General features: G+C 41.1%; 1 long non-coding RNA gene across 3 annotated transcripts in view; it reads left to right on the top strand.

The window, feature by feature from the left end:
• LOC138249127 (uncharacterized) overlaps positions 1–13,892 on the top strand; it is a 256,140-nt gene that overhangs the window by 57,370 nt on the left and 184,878 nt on the right. For all 3 annotated transcript variants that reach the window (XR_011194732.1, XR_011194734.1, XR_011194733.1), the window contains one exon: positions 9,253–9,452. This is a non-coding gene — a long non-coding RNA (uncharacterized lncRNA). The remainder of the gene's footprint in view (positions 1–9,252; positions 9,453–13,892) is intronic.

Below are 13,892 nucleotides of genomic sequence, written 5' to 3'. Positions count from 1 at the left end.
TCAAAAACAGTGGCAAAATTGGTGAATTGCACATTGTGCAATAAAGCTCAATCGAGGACAGTGCCAAGAAAGTATCATTTGGCACAACTTTAACGCTCTACCACTTAAAAACCTATCATAAAAGTCATTTTAGAAGGGCACAGAAAGAGAGAGATAGAGAACAGCTGTCAATCTCCAGGGCTGCACCACCTGTGGCTGAATAGAGAGTGCCAGGAGAAGTGGAGAAAGAGAGGCCAGTAATATCACCAGAGTTAAGGAGAGTTGGTACATATTGCTTTGACTGCAACACCACCCTCACAGCTGGTGAGCAGTGTGTAGATGTTATTTTGGGTGCAGAAAGGATACACGCCTGTTTATTTTTGCTATAATTTCATCCTGTTTTTGGGCTGTTTTTCTTTTTGATGTTACAATTTTTGTTACCCTTGTTACTAATGTGTTTAATAAAAATACAAAAACATAGATGAAGTTATAAAAACAAAAGAAGAGAATAAAGTGTTCTTATAAGAACCGTCTTTCATGTTTAAAAAAAGATAAGCTGTATGTTTGTATATATTTAAGAAAGACTGTGTTTATGGGTGATTAAATAAGTGCATGAATGTGTATATGTGCGTGACGGAGTGCATGTATGAGTGACTGACTGAGCGTGTGAGTAGTTCATGGGTGACTGAAAGAGTGTATGAGTGCATGAATGGGTAAGTGAGTGGGTACATGAGTGGATGTATGGGTGAGTGACTGCATGAGTGGTGTATGAGTGATTGAGTGAGTGCATGACTGCATGTATGGGTAATTGACTGAGTGTATGAGTGCATGTATGGGTGAGTAAGTGAGTACATAGGTTCATGTATGGTTAAGTGAGTGGGTGTATGAATGGTTCAATAGGTGAGTGAGTACATGCGTAGCTGCATGGGTGAGTGCATGAGTGGTATATGGGTGATTGAGTGTATGAGTGCCTTTATCGATGAGTAAGTGAGTGCATGCATGCATGTATGGGTGAGTGAGTGGGTGCATGAATGACTCCATGGGTAAGTGAGTGGGTACATGACTGCATGGATGGATGAGTGAGTAAGTGTGTGAGTGGTGTGTAGGTGACTGAAAGGGTATATAAGTGTGTGTATGGGTGAGTGAGTGAGTGCATGTATGAGTGAATGAGTGAATAAGTGGTGCATGGGTGACTGAAAGAGTGTATGAGTGCATGTATGGGTGACTGAGTCAGTACATGAGTGGTGTATGCGTGATCGAATGTATGAGTGCATTTATGGGTGCGTCTGTCAGTGCATGAGTGCATGTATGGGTGAGTGCATGAGTTCATGTATGGGTGTCTAAGTGAGTGCAAGAGTATGTATATAAGTGAGTGAGTATGGGTGTTTGAGCGAGTGCATGACAACATATATGGGTAATTGAGTGTATGAGTGCATGTATGGGTGAGTAAGTGAGTGTATGGGTTCAAGTATGGGTGAGTGAGTGGATGCATGAATGGCTCAATAGGTGAGTGAGTGGGTACATGAGTGGCTGTATGGGTGAGTGACTCAGTGTATGATTCACTCAGTGTTTGAGTGCCTTTATGGGTGAGTGCATGACAGCATGTATGCAGGAGTGAGTGGGTGCATGAATGACTCATTAGGTCAGTGAGTGGGAACATGACTGCATGTATGTGTGAGTGAGTGATGTGTAGGTGACTGAAAGGGTGTATGAGTGCATGTATGGGTGAGTGAGTGCATGGGTGCATGTATGTGCAATTGAGTGAGTGCATGAGTGCTGTACGGGTGATTGACTGAGTGTATGAGTGCATGTATGTGTGAGTAAGTGAGTGCATGAGTGATGTATGGGTGATTGACTCAGTGTATAAATGCATGTATCAGCAAGTGAGTACATGAGTGTATGGGTGAGTGAGTGGGTGGATAAATGGATCTATGGGTGAGTGAGTGGGTACATGAGTGCATGTACGAGTGAGTAAGTGAGTGCATGAGTAGTGCATGAGGGTCTGAAAGAGTGTATGAGTATGTGTATTGGTAAGCAAGTGGTTGCATTAGTGCATGTTTGTGCAAGTGAGTGAGTGCATGAGTGCTGAACAGGTGATTGGTTGAGAGAATAAGTAAATTCAGTAGTTTCCAAACTTTTTTTGACCAGCGGCTCCCTTGACTTATTGGCTTTGGCCATGGCTTACCGTTATCTTATGTCTTTTTTTGGCAGGTCGGGGGATGTACCTCTGGCTTCAGGAGTACTTCCATTTTTCTCCCTGAAAATAATTGGGATGTAGCCGATGAAGGCATCATAATCATTATGCTGTGCAACATCAGTGAGGCAGTTCAGATTTACCCCCTCACCTGTGAAGGATCGCTGAACACTTTGGCCTTTTTAAGTTGTATAATGGAGAAACTTGCCATTTTTGTTTTATTTTGCCTGACCAGACATTTTTAAATGCCCACCTTGATTTTCTGAAATAAGTGTCTGTTGCCTCTGGAAAGGGAGAAAGAGAGAGAGAGATTTTGTTTGAGTGTTTGTGTATGTCTCCTCTGACATCTAGATTCCCAAATCATCACAAAGCATAAAATATGCTTAGTGATGCCATGTGGGTGTATAGCTGCCAAGGTTTCAGACTGCTTCTGTGTGACATTTTGGTGTTTTCAGTGTGTGTATGAGTGACACTGTTCTGTCTAATGAGGGACACTTTGAGTGACATGTTCTTGCAAGTAAATCAAAGCAGTAAGAAGTACTTACTGCTTTGAGTACGCAGTGAATTTCTATAATTATATCTAGACATATCACAAAATATGGACGGGCGCTTAAAACAAGCTAGACCTTTTGGCATTACCAATACTTGTTAACAGTACCAGCTAAATGAGTAATAACAATTGTGTTGTGAATAATTATAGTTCAAAATATTTCGAGTTTGAAAAAATTTAATTGTGAATTAAACATTACTAGGATTTGTAAAAAGGGCTAGCGGTCTTTAGAGTTTCTCATCTGTCTGATCACTCTGGTTCTCTCTTTAAAATACTCTCATCTGCAGTCTTTCACTGTTAGCCACTTACACCCGGATTGCCCTGCATCTGAAATCCTCTTCTGCACATCTTAGATGTCATCTACTTCCTCTTCATCACTGTTTTTTCACTGCATCCTGCATGCACTACTTGTATGGCCCCCTTCACCACAGAGCCACCCAAACTCTCTCTCTCTCCTCACCTGTAAACATACCATTTTCTTTTCATGCTCTCAGTATTTTGCCATCTATGTATTACTACTTCAGACACTTTCATAGAGAATAGAAATTGCTATTGGCGGCTATACGAACATCGCTCTGCAGAAAGGCCAAGGTTTGGACAGGCTGACCACTTCTTTTTGACCTACCAACAGGCACTGTGAGAAGCTCTGTCCTATAACTTTTAATTCACCAAAACTCTATAAATATTCACAAAAAAAAGTTCAACATTGTCTGAAAAATTCAAACGCTTTTAGAGAACTTGTTAAAGTGAAACTTTTTCTAAGGTTTGGATTTCCTGATAATGCATCAGGAAGAGGATTCTTTACCACCTGAAATATAGCTTAGAAAAACTTGCCAAGTGCGACACATTTTCATTTCTCTATCACACCAACCCACATGGGGAGTGGCTCAATTACATCGAGTCAGCTCATGTATCTTGACTCTGCCCACGATTATAGGTTTCCACAGCATCTTCAGCACAGGATCAGGAGATGATTTGACTTAGTGTACGTGTAGGGCAGAGTGTGTGACACAATCTCCATTAACTAACAGCCGCCCTACAAGATCACGCAGCTGGAGTGAGCATGAGTAGCATGAAAGGAAATACAGAAGCAATATGGCTTAAAACATGCAACTATGGAGTGCAAGATAAAATAAAAAATGGCTGTATTTCTGAATTACATTACCAGAGGATGCTGCTGCCAGTTTCAATTTCGTTTTGGAGCTGGATGCAAAAATGTGACGGTCACGGTCTGTGACCCACTCCTGAAATACATTGGGTGCAGAGAGGGACCACGGCATCCCCTCTCATGGCACTGACCAGGAACAGTTGGATAAAATAACTGCAGTAGCTTATCTTACTCTGTCACAGTTTAGCCGCCAGCCGTACCACTGCTCCTGGACCCTACGGTGTCTCTGATGGGTGGAGTTCTCAGAGCACAAATGGTTTCTGCTGTCCAGCACTGAAACAATGTTTCTGGCTAAAATGTAAGACTTCCCAGGGGTCACCATCATAACAAGTGTATCCCTCAGGCTGCAGAATATTAAGCTGTAAATAGTACAGCAATTGCCTGCATAGGCTGCTTTTATTCAGCCTGGAAGCTCCTCTCATGATCCCCCTCTGTCTCAAGAAGCTGTTGGACCAGTGGTTCCCAAACTATGTGCAGCGCCTCTGGCTAGTTTTGATGGCACACCAGGGTGCTGCAGTACTCAGATTAGGAACCACTGCTCTATGTAGTGTTTGCATAAGGGTTCTGCAATTGCAGCAGCAAGTTTAAAAACTAAAAAAGCACATCTCTCAAACTCTGAAGTACAAACCACCATGCTTGATGTTACCCCTCCAGCATATCTCAAACATCAGATATGTCTACTAAAACATGGGTTGAAGGCTTCGCAAAGGGCTTTTAGAGACCAACTCAACTACAAAAGTGCTATGACATCTTACAGTAATTCTGCTGGTATCTGACTCTGTTTTAATATCTCCATTGCTTTCTAAAAGGGTATATAAGTGACTGAACACATACCCTTGTGCCTCTGTCACTTGGAATACTAGACACTCCATGATTTTTTAAATATGTATTTCACTTGCTTTACCGGTAGCATGCTGTGTGTAGTACCTGGTGTAGAGGTCTACGAGTGTGTGAGTTAGTTATTCCTTCATGGGTGCTACACTCTTTAAAGTATTTGGCATAGGGGCCTGCAAGTGCGTGAGTAACTTCTACATCCTAAAAACAAATCTCTCTTGTTTTAAACACAAAGCACCGTTGTTTATGACATGCCATAGCATATTCCAGAAATGGGTAATGAGTAGTAAAACATGGGTTTCACAGCTAACAAACACCTAGTACATGCCACAAGAAGCTGCCTGTTTGACACCAAACTCAGGGACTGTACTGCTTGCTCTGACCCATATGTAAACACTGCAGCCCTTATTTATACTTTTTTTGCACCACATTTGCGTCACTTTTTTATGTAAAAGCGGCGCAAACATACACAATATAATTGTATTTTGTAAGTATGCACCGTTGCATCAAAAAATGACACAAATGCGGTGCAAAAAAATAAAAATATGGACCTGCATGTTTAAGTATGTTTATCAGTCTTGTACTGCACATTTGACTCAGTATTAGTTTAAAGAAAACATCTTAGCATCAAAGCACATACAAATCTGCCTTACAATTTACCAACACCTATTCTAACGAGTATTTAATGCTCTCAACTTCAACAGATTTAAGGTTCATATACACCTACAGTGCATGGTGTTCCCTTTCAAATTTGAGTCTTGTAATCTTCTTTTAACATGGAATAAACAGGACTACAATTCCCAAAATTCAAGGAAAAACATGATGCATAGACATATCAAGAATTTCACATGTACTAATACATTGTCAAGTATAACTTAGACCCTTAGCATGCAGTTTTCTTCTCTCAATTACACCATGTAGTAAAGCAGCACATGTATAATGCGCAGTTCCATGGCAACATTTTGTGAAACCAACTTCTCACATACCTAGTCTGAACCTCAGAGAAATTGCGTCTTAGTCACCTATTAATAAATATATAAAAGCACTCACACTACCACTCATAGATCATCTCAGCTACTTTCAATAATTTTCTATATATTTTGTACTATCTTATAACAATCTCAAATAGATATATGTATTTTTAATCATTTTGTTTCTCAGCATTAAATGTAATTCACGTACCTGAAGATTGAGTTTGTTGGTGGAAGTATTTTTTCTCTAATTAGATAGAATCACAAGTGAGGAATTGTGAAAACTAAGCATAAGAATGACACACCACTCTCATGCACAGGAACCTTGAATGGCAACCTTTTCAACTTTTCTCTGTCTGATGCAATGGAAGTCAGCAAATAAAAACATACTTTCAAATTTTACTTTTGTAAGTCTAGTTTTGAATGGTTAGTATGTATTAACCCTTTCATGAACGTCTCCAAAGAAGCCCACCATGGTGGACTTTTTGTCCATATTAAAATCTTAATCGCGATTGTCGCAACAAGTTCATGAAAAAAAACAGTGCTCAAAAACCTACATAGCTTGATTTTTTTTATGACTTTACCTCTGCAGTACAATTTACTAACAATCCCTCACTAGGAAATTAAACCCTTGTTAATCAATCATGCGTACAAATAGCTTTTTTTTTTTTTTAAGGCAGAACTCTCTCTTTAACACCCTTCAACCAATGCAGTCTCCATAGCAACTCACTAGAACAGGTAGGTAACAAGTTCTCAGAACATTTTGAAAGCGGCATACTAGTTACAAAATGAGGTGCAGCAGGTGTGGTTAGTGTACAGATTGAAAAGCATACCCAAGAGTATATTACAGTTTTGTATTTTTACCAGACCCAATCATAGGCCAACTTACTAATCATTTCAAGACACTATCTATTTGTATTCACTAGAAAATTCACAGCATCCAGTCAAATATGTTTTTTTTCAAACCTGAAGCACACCTCCATTTTAACTGTCTTCCATTTTCAAAACTGTCTCATTCAGTCCCAGCCTTCTCCTATCTACTACTGCTTCTTCACTTCAAAATGGTTACAGTGTGTATTGTGGGCCACAGCTGTGTCTTTTGGGCTAGAGAGACAGCTACAAAAATGGTGTCAACAGAGACCTGGGTTTGGCTAATGTGGGAGCATTAATTGGACTGGCCAGAGAGGTGTAAAGTGGAATCAGTTGCTACCTTTGGTTCAAAGCATTGTGGATTACCAACACCCTGACCTCATAATTGTGCACTGTTGTGGAATGACCTAGGCACACTGACTGGGGTAGGACTGGAAGCACTAATGAAGGATACGTTTGCACAAAAGATGTCACTTTTCCCCCACACTGTCTTGGTGTACTCCAACATGTGCCAAAGACAGGAATGAAAGCAGTCAAATCAATTCTGATCACTGATGGGCAAAAACAGGAAACGTTTGAAGAACAATGTTTCTGCATTCCTCAGAGACCATAACATGGACTGTATCTACAACAACAACTCACACTTTGACATGGATGGTATCTGTAGAAGTGACGGTGTGCACTTCACAGATGAAGGCAGCAGGGTGTTTCTTTTCAACCTGAAAGTATGCATCCAGTCTTACATGTAGGTGTCACATACTCACAATGAATACAAAGACTCTTCTCAGGGCCAACCTGTTTGTAAATTTTCCTCATTAAGGTATATTTTTAAATGTTTTAAAATAGTTGTTATGACATTGTGATCTTCTCAAGATAGTCATGACTACTCAAAACAAAAGCAAGCATTCGATAGACATGAGAAATCCTCGACTCACACTATGGACATCACTTTCTAAATAACTCTATAAACACATCTATGCATCTCTGAGTGTGTATGTGACTGTATATATAAGAGTTAAAGTGTATCTTTGAGTGGGTGTATCACTATACGAGTGAGACTGTAAATGGGAGCATGAATGTCTGAGCAGGTTTGTGAGTGGGTGTGTTAGTTTCTGAGTGTGTCTGTGAGTGGGTGCTTGAGGGTCTTAGTGGGTCTCTGAGTGGATGAATGGGGTATGAGTTGGTCTGTGAGTGGGTGCATGAGGGTCTGAGTGGGCCTGTGAGTGGGGGCATGAGGGCCTGAGTGAGTCTGTGAGTGGGTGTGTCAGTGTCTGAGTGGATCTGTGACTAGGTGCATGAGGGTCTGAGTGTGTCTGTGAGTGAATGCATAAGGTTCTGAGTGGGTCTGTGAGTTGGTGCGTCAGTGTCTGGGAAGGTCTGTGAGTGGGTGCATTAGGGTCTGAGTGGGTCTATGAGTGGGTGCCTTAATGTCTGACTGGGTCTGTGAGTGAGCGCATGAGGGTTTGAGTGGGCCTGTGAGTAAGTGCGTCATTGTCTGAGTAGGTTTGTGAGTGGGTGCAGAAGGATCTGAGTTGATCTGTGAGTGAGTGCATCAGTGTCTGACTGGGTCTGTGAGTCGGAGCATGAGGGTCTGAGTGGGTCTATGAGTGAATAAATTAGTGTATGACTGAGTCTGTGAATGGTAATTTTTTTAATAAAATGTCACTGATATTCATGAATTCATCGCAATGTTACATGGGAGGACCACACTGAGCATTGTGATGTATTAGCTAAATATCACATGTCATAAAAAATAAATTCATTTGGTAATAATTTCACACTGAAGGACCCCTACATCACATCCCTGGGGTCAAGATGCCTCCACCCCGACCCCTTATACCACTTTTTCTTTTAATTTTCAGCCCCAGGGACCGTATCCCATTACCTAAAATGGCATCTGCAACATTATGGTCAGCTTGTGGGCAGCCAATCACAGCACGTGCATTCGCAAATACACCACAATCACTGTGAAAACGTCACAGCGGATCAACAGCATTTATCGAAAACTACTGAATGGATTTAAACCAAATAATAAAAAGCATACTTTGCGTACCAAAGCCTAGGTTTCTGCCAAATTTGATGTAATTCCTTCCAGCAGTTCGGGCTGTAGTTGTGTTTGAACATGGGAATGCATGTTTTTTATCCCCCCTTTTCTCAGCCTCCACTTGATGGATCATTCCAACAAGAGTCACCATTCCTCTTTTTTTAGATAATTTCATGAAGATTTGCCAAACAACGCCAAAGGCAAGTCAAAAATACTTCTATGGAAACATGGTCCAAACTATAACTACCTACTGGCGACCACCAGTAGGTAATATAGATAGATAGATAGATAGATAGATATATGTCTATCTCATATATATATATATGTATATATATATGTCTATCTCATATATATATATATATATATATATGTGTATGTGTATATATATATATATATATATATATCTCTGTCTCATATATATATAGGACTAGAAACTCTAAATGGACACAAGAGAGTAAAAGGAAAAAGAGAATAAAAACACCCACAGTAACATAAACAATAACAAATAGGAGGCCTACAGATAACTCAATACTCAATAGCTCTTCATTCTCATTCAACGCTCCTGGCGATTTGCTACGAGTAGGATGATATATTCTGATTCCTTAACTCTCAATCTGCTTTCTCTATCTCCACCACCTATAGGGCCTCATTATGACACTGGCGGTAAATGTCTCCTACCACCACAGCAACCGCCGCCAACATAGCGTCGCCGTGGCTACCAGCCACCAACCGCATTGGTGGTAAGGTGGCGCTGCTGCCAGCAGTAGCGACATGCCAGAAAAACATTGCCTACCGTATCATGAGCTGCATCCCTTCTCCTGCCGGAGGACCCATGCAAGCAGGTAAGTCAGGGTCTCTGAAAGGAGAGGGGGGTGGAGGGTGTTGTGTGCGTGTGCGGAAGTGTTGTGTATGTGGGGTGTGTGTGTCTGTTTTTGTATGCGTGCATGCGGGTGTGAATGAATGAATGCGAGTCCATGTGTGTTGTGTGTTGTGAATGTGTGTGTGCTTCAATGTATGTTAGTGTGTGTTGCGGGGTGTGGGTATGTGTGCGTGCGTGGGTGGATCTGGGTTTGCGTGTTTGTGTGTCAGTGTACGTGTGTGGGTGTGTGGATGTTGGGGGGTTGGGAGTGGAGGGCGAGGGTGGGGGAGGATTCTGGGGAGGGGGAGGGGGCGAGGGAGACCCCTATCAGTGCCAGGGAAGTAATTCCCTGGCACTGATAGTGCCTACCGCCATGGTTTTCGTGGTGGTAAGATTGCCACGAAAACTATGGTGGTAGGCAAGGTCATAATCCTGAGGGTGTGATTGTGACGACCGCTGGGCGAAAGACCGAAGTCTCTAGCCCTGCAGGCAGTTACCACCCTGGCAGACGGAGTGGTACATTGGTGGTTTGGCTTGAGCCAAACCGCCAATGTCATATTTTGGGAAAAGGTACTGCCAGCCTGTTGGCAGTACCTTTCCCCAAATTACCGCTGTCCACCAGGGTCGTAATGACCCCTACAGTCTTCTCAATCCTATCAATGCCCCAATTTTTTTTTAAAAAAAATAAATATATATATATATATATATATATATATATATATATATACACAGATGCACAAATATATGTAAATAGATGTGTGTGTGTGTATAAATAAATATATATATATATATGTTATTATTTTTTTTAATTCAATGAAAAAAACAAAGGTTAAAGGTTGGTTATAGTTAGGAAATCTTATTTTCCATATAAAATCAAGCTTAAACCACACAAACTATAAACATTCGGAACACTAGATTAACTATAACTCATTCATTCTCACTGTTTATACACTTGCAAAATACATCACTTATAGCATGTGAAACCATGGCATTCATAACAGCATATACCTTCTCAAATGACATTATTTGTCACAACACAGTGCATGGTAGAGTGATGAGTTATATTTAGTGTAGTCTGTTTTGCGAGTTGAAAAGATTCAGATTTTTTTTTTAAGGTTTGTGTAGTTTAAAATTGGTATAGGGAAAAATAAACTTTCCTAGCTATAGCAAAGCTGGAACGGTTGTGTTTTAATTGAATTTCAATTTTTTTTTCATTTTTAGTAAAAATGTGCTTCAAATCCTATTCTTCAATGTTGCAAGTGAAGAGTTGCTATGTAGAGTCTTCCACAGTACAGTGGATGAGAGTGTTGTAAAGTTTATTGTCATAGACTGGTGTGTTGTAGATTGTACACTGGAATTGAGTGGAATAGAGTAGAATGTGGTAGTGTATCATGCAGTGTAGTAAAGTGTTATATAGTGTAGTGGTATGGCGTCTCATACAGTGGAGTCAAGTATTGTAGACAGGAGAATTAGTTCTATAGCAGAATGCTTTGTTGAGCAGTAGAGGAGGGTGTTGTAGGCTTTCATAGAGTGGAGTAGAGTATTTTAAAGTGGAGAAGGGTGAAGCAGAGTGTCACAGAGTGTAGTATTGTGAAGTGGTGTGTCAAAGAGTAAAATAGAGGAGAGGTTGTAGAGTGAAGTGCTGTTACATATAGTGGACATGTGAGAAGTTGAGTGATGTGCTGTTGAGTGACATACAGTATAGTACATTGGTGTACATTGAATGGGCATGAAGTGGAGTGTCATAGAGAGGTATAGAGTGAAGTACAGTGTAGAATGGAGTTATATACAGTGTAGTAGAGTGTCAGGCAGTCGAGCGGCAAAGAGCTGACTGCAGTATAGTGGCGTAGAGTGGGATAAAGTGTAGAAGAGTCAAATATAGTGAAGTGCACTACACTGGAGTGGGACAGTATAGAGTGGAGTAAAGTGTTAGATTGGAGTGGCATGGTGTAGAATATAGGGGTGTGGAGTGCAGTAGAGTGAAGTGTCATAACACTATTAAATAAAGTGTTGTAAAGTGATGTAGACTACATTAGTTGAATGGCATGCAGTCTAGTTTTTTTTTTTTGTGTGAGGTGGTGTACAGTACAGTGTTGACGTGTAGGGTACAGTGCTTTGGCATAGAGTGTTATGGAGTACAATGGCATTGAGTGGCAGACAGTGTAGTGGCATACAGTAAATTAGTGGAGTTGAGTGGATTACTGTTTCAGAGTACAGTGTACACTGGAGTAAAGTAGAGTAAAGTGGGGTGCAGTGACATACAAAGAGTGGCATACAGTTTTGTATAGTGGACTAGAATATTGTAGAGTGGAGTCGAGTGGAGTCAAGTGTTGTACAGAAGCATACAGTTTAGTACAGTGGGGTAAAGGGTGATAGACAGGGGTAAAGTGTTGGAGAGTGCCAAACAGTATAGTAGAGTGTTGTAGAGTGAGTTACATAGAGTACAGTAGTGTATAAAACAGTGGTGCTCTGTAGAGTGGATTGTTATATAGTAGTGTAGAGTGGGGAAAGGTCTGGTACAGCGGATTAAAGTCAATTGGAGTGATGTAATATAGTGTGGACTGAAGTACAATAGAATGTATTGGTGTGTCGTGGAGTAGCATGGCATGGAGTGGAGTGTACTGGTGTGGCATAGGTAGTAATTTGTAATAAATTGAAGTGGAGTTTAATACAGTACTGTGTCATACAAAAAAGAGTATTGTGGAATAGAGTGTTGTACATTGGAGTGTATAGGCCTAGAGTGGAGTTTGACAGTGCAGTGTACGGGGATTCAGTGTAGTAGAATATGAAAGAGTGCCATGAAGTGTGGTAGACCTTTATAGAGTGGATTTATATAGAGTAGAGGAGATTGTCATACAGTGGAGTGGTTTAGAATCAAGTGATGTAAACTGTAGTGACGTAGAGTGCATTAACATAAAGTGGAATAACATAAAGTGGAATAGCGTACAGTAAAATACAGTGGAGGTTTGAACATTGGAGTGGTGTAGGGTAGAGAAGGGTGTGGTGGTTTAGCATGGGGTGGGGTGGCATACATTGAAGTGGCACAGTGCATAGTCAAGGAAACTTATACATTGGAGTGGCTTCTCATACAGTGGAGTGCACTGCTGTGTCATACAGTATTGGAAACTGTCGTAGAGTAGAGCAGAGTGTTGTACAAGAGAATATATGGGGATAGAGTCAAGTGTAAATTTGGACAGTGGAGTGTACAGGGATAGAGTGAAACAGAGTCTAATAGAACATTGTGAGCGAGGAAGAGTTTTGCAGAGTGGAGTTGTATAGAGTGGAGGAGGGTACACTGGAGTGGTGTAAAGTAGAGTGTCATACAGTAGAGTGGCATAAAGTAGAATAGCATAGAGTCTAGCAGTATTCAGTAGAGTGGTGTGGAGTATAGTGGTCTATAGTGTAGTAGCATACAGTGAAGTGGTGTTAAGTGGAATAGTATATATTGTAGTAGCATACAGTGGCATAACATGCAGTGAAGTGGTTTAGACTGGTTGGTGTATTGTGGGGTGGGGTACCGTGTAATAGCTTATAGTGGAGTGGGGTACAGTTCTTTGGGGAAGAGTGGAATACCACACAGTAGAGGGGCAAAAATGTGAAGTTTTGTGCAGTGTAATACCATAGCATGAAGTATTGTACAGTGGAATGGCATAGAGTAGAGTACAGAGGAGTGCCATAGAGTAGAATAGAGTAGGGTGAATAGCATATAATAGAATAGCATAGAGTGGAGTGGCATACACTGGAATAGTGTAAACTGAGTAGTGTACTGTGGAGTGGGGTAGAGTGAAGCAGTATATAGTGGGGTGAGATAGAATGAAGTGAGGATTAGAGAGGAGTGGTAGCCAATGGACCTAGTGTTGAACGTAGTGGCGCAGAGCGGAGTGGTGTACACTGGAGTGCCATACAGTGAAGTAGTCTATAGTGGAGTGTCATATAGTGGGATAGTGTAGAGCGAAATGGTGTACAGTAGAATTGTGTAGACTGGAATAGCATATAGTGGAGTGGCATACAGTGAAGTGGTGGAGATTGGAGTGGTGTACACTGAATTGGGGTAGAGTGTAATATCATACAGTGGAGTGGCATACAGTAGAGTGGCGTTGAATGGAATAGCGTAGAATGGAGTGGTGTAGAGTGAAGTGGAATACACTGGGGAGGCATAGAGTGGAGTAGCATAGAGTAGAGTGGCATACAGTGGATAAGCATAGAGTTTGGGGGCATAAGAGGGGAATTGGGTATAGTGGAATAGAATATACTGGAGTAGTGTATAGTGGAATGGCAAATAATGGAGTGGCATACACTGAAGAGGTGTAGAGTGGAGTTGGATACAGTGTAATATCATAGAGTGGACTGGCGTAGGGTGGAGTTGTTAACTCTGTAATTACGTAGAGTGGAGTGGCATAGAGGGGAGTGTTGTACAATGCAG

Source organism: Pleurodeles waltl, chromosome 8 (assembly GCF_031143425.1).
Source record: "Pleurodeles waltl isolate 20211129_DDA chromosome 8, aPleWal1.hap1.20221129, whole genome shotgun sequence".
NCBI lineage: Eukaryota > Metazoa > Chordata > Amphibia > Caudata > Salamandridae > Pleurodeles > Pleurodeles waltl.
This window is presented reverse-complemented; position numbering and strand designations above follow the sequence as displayed.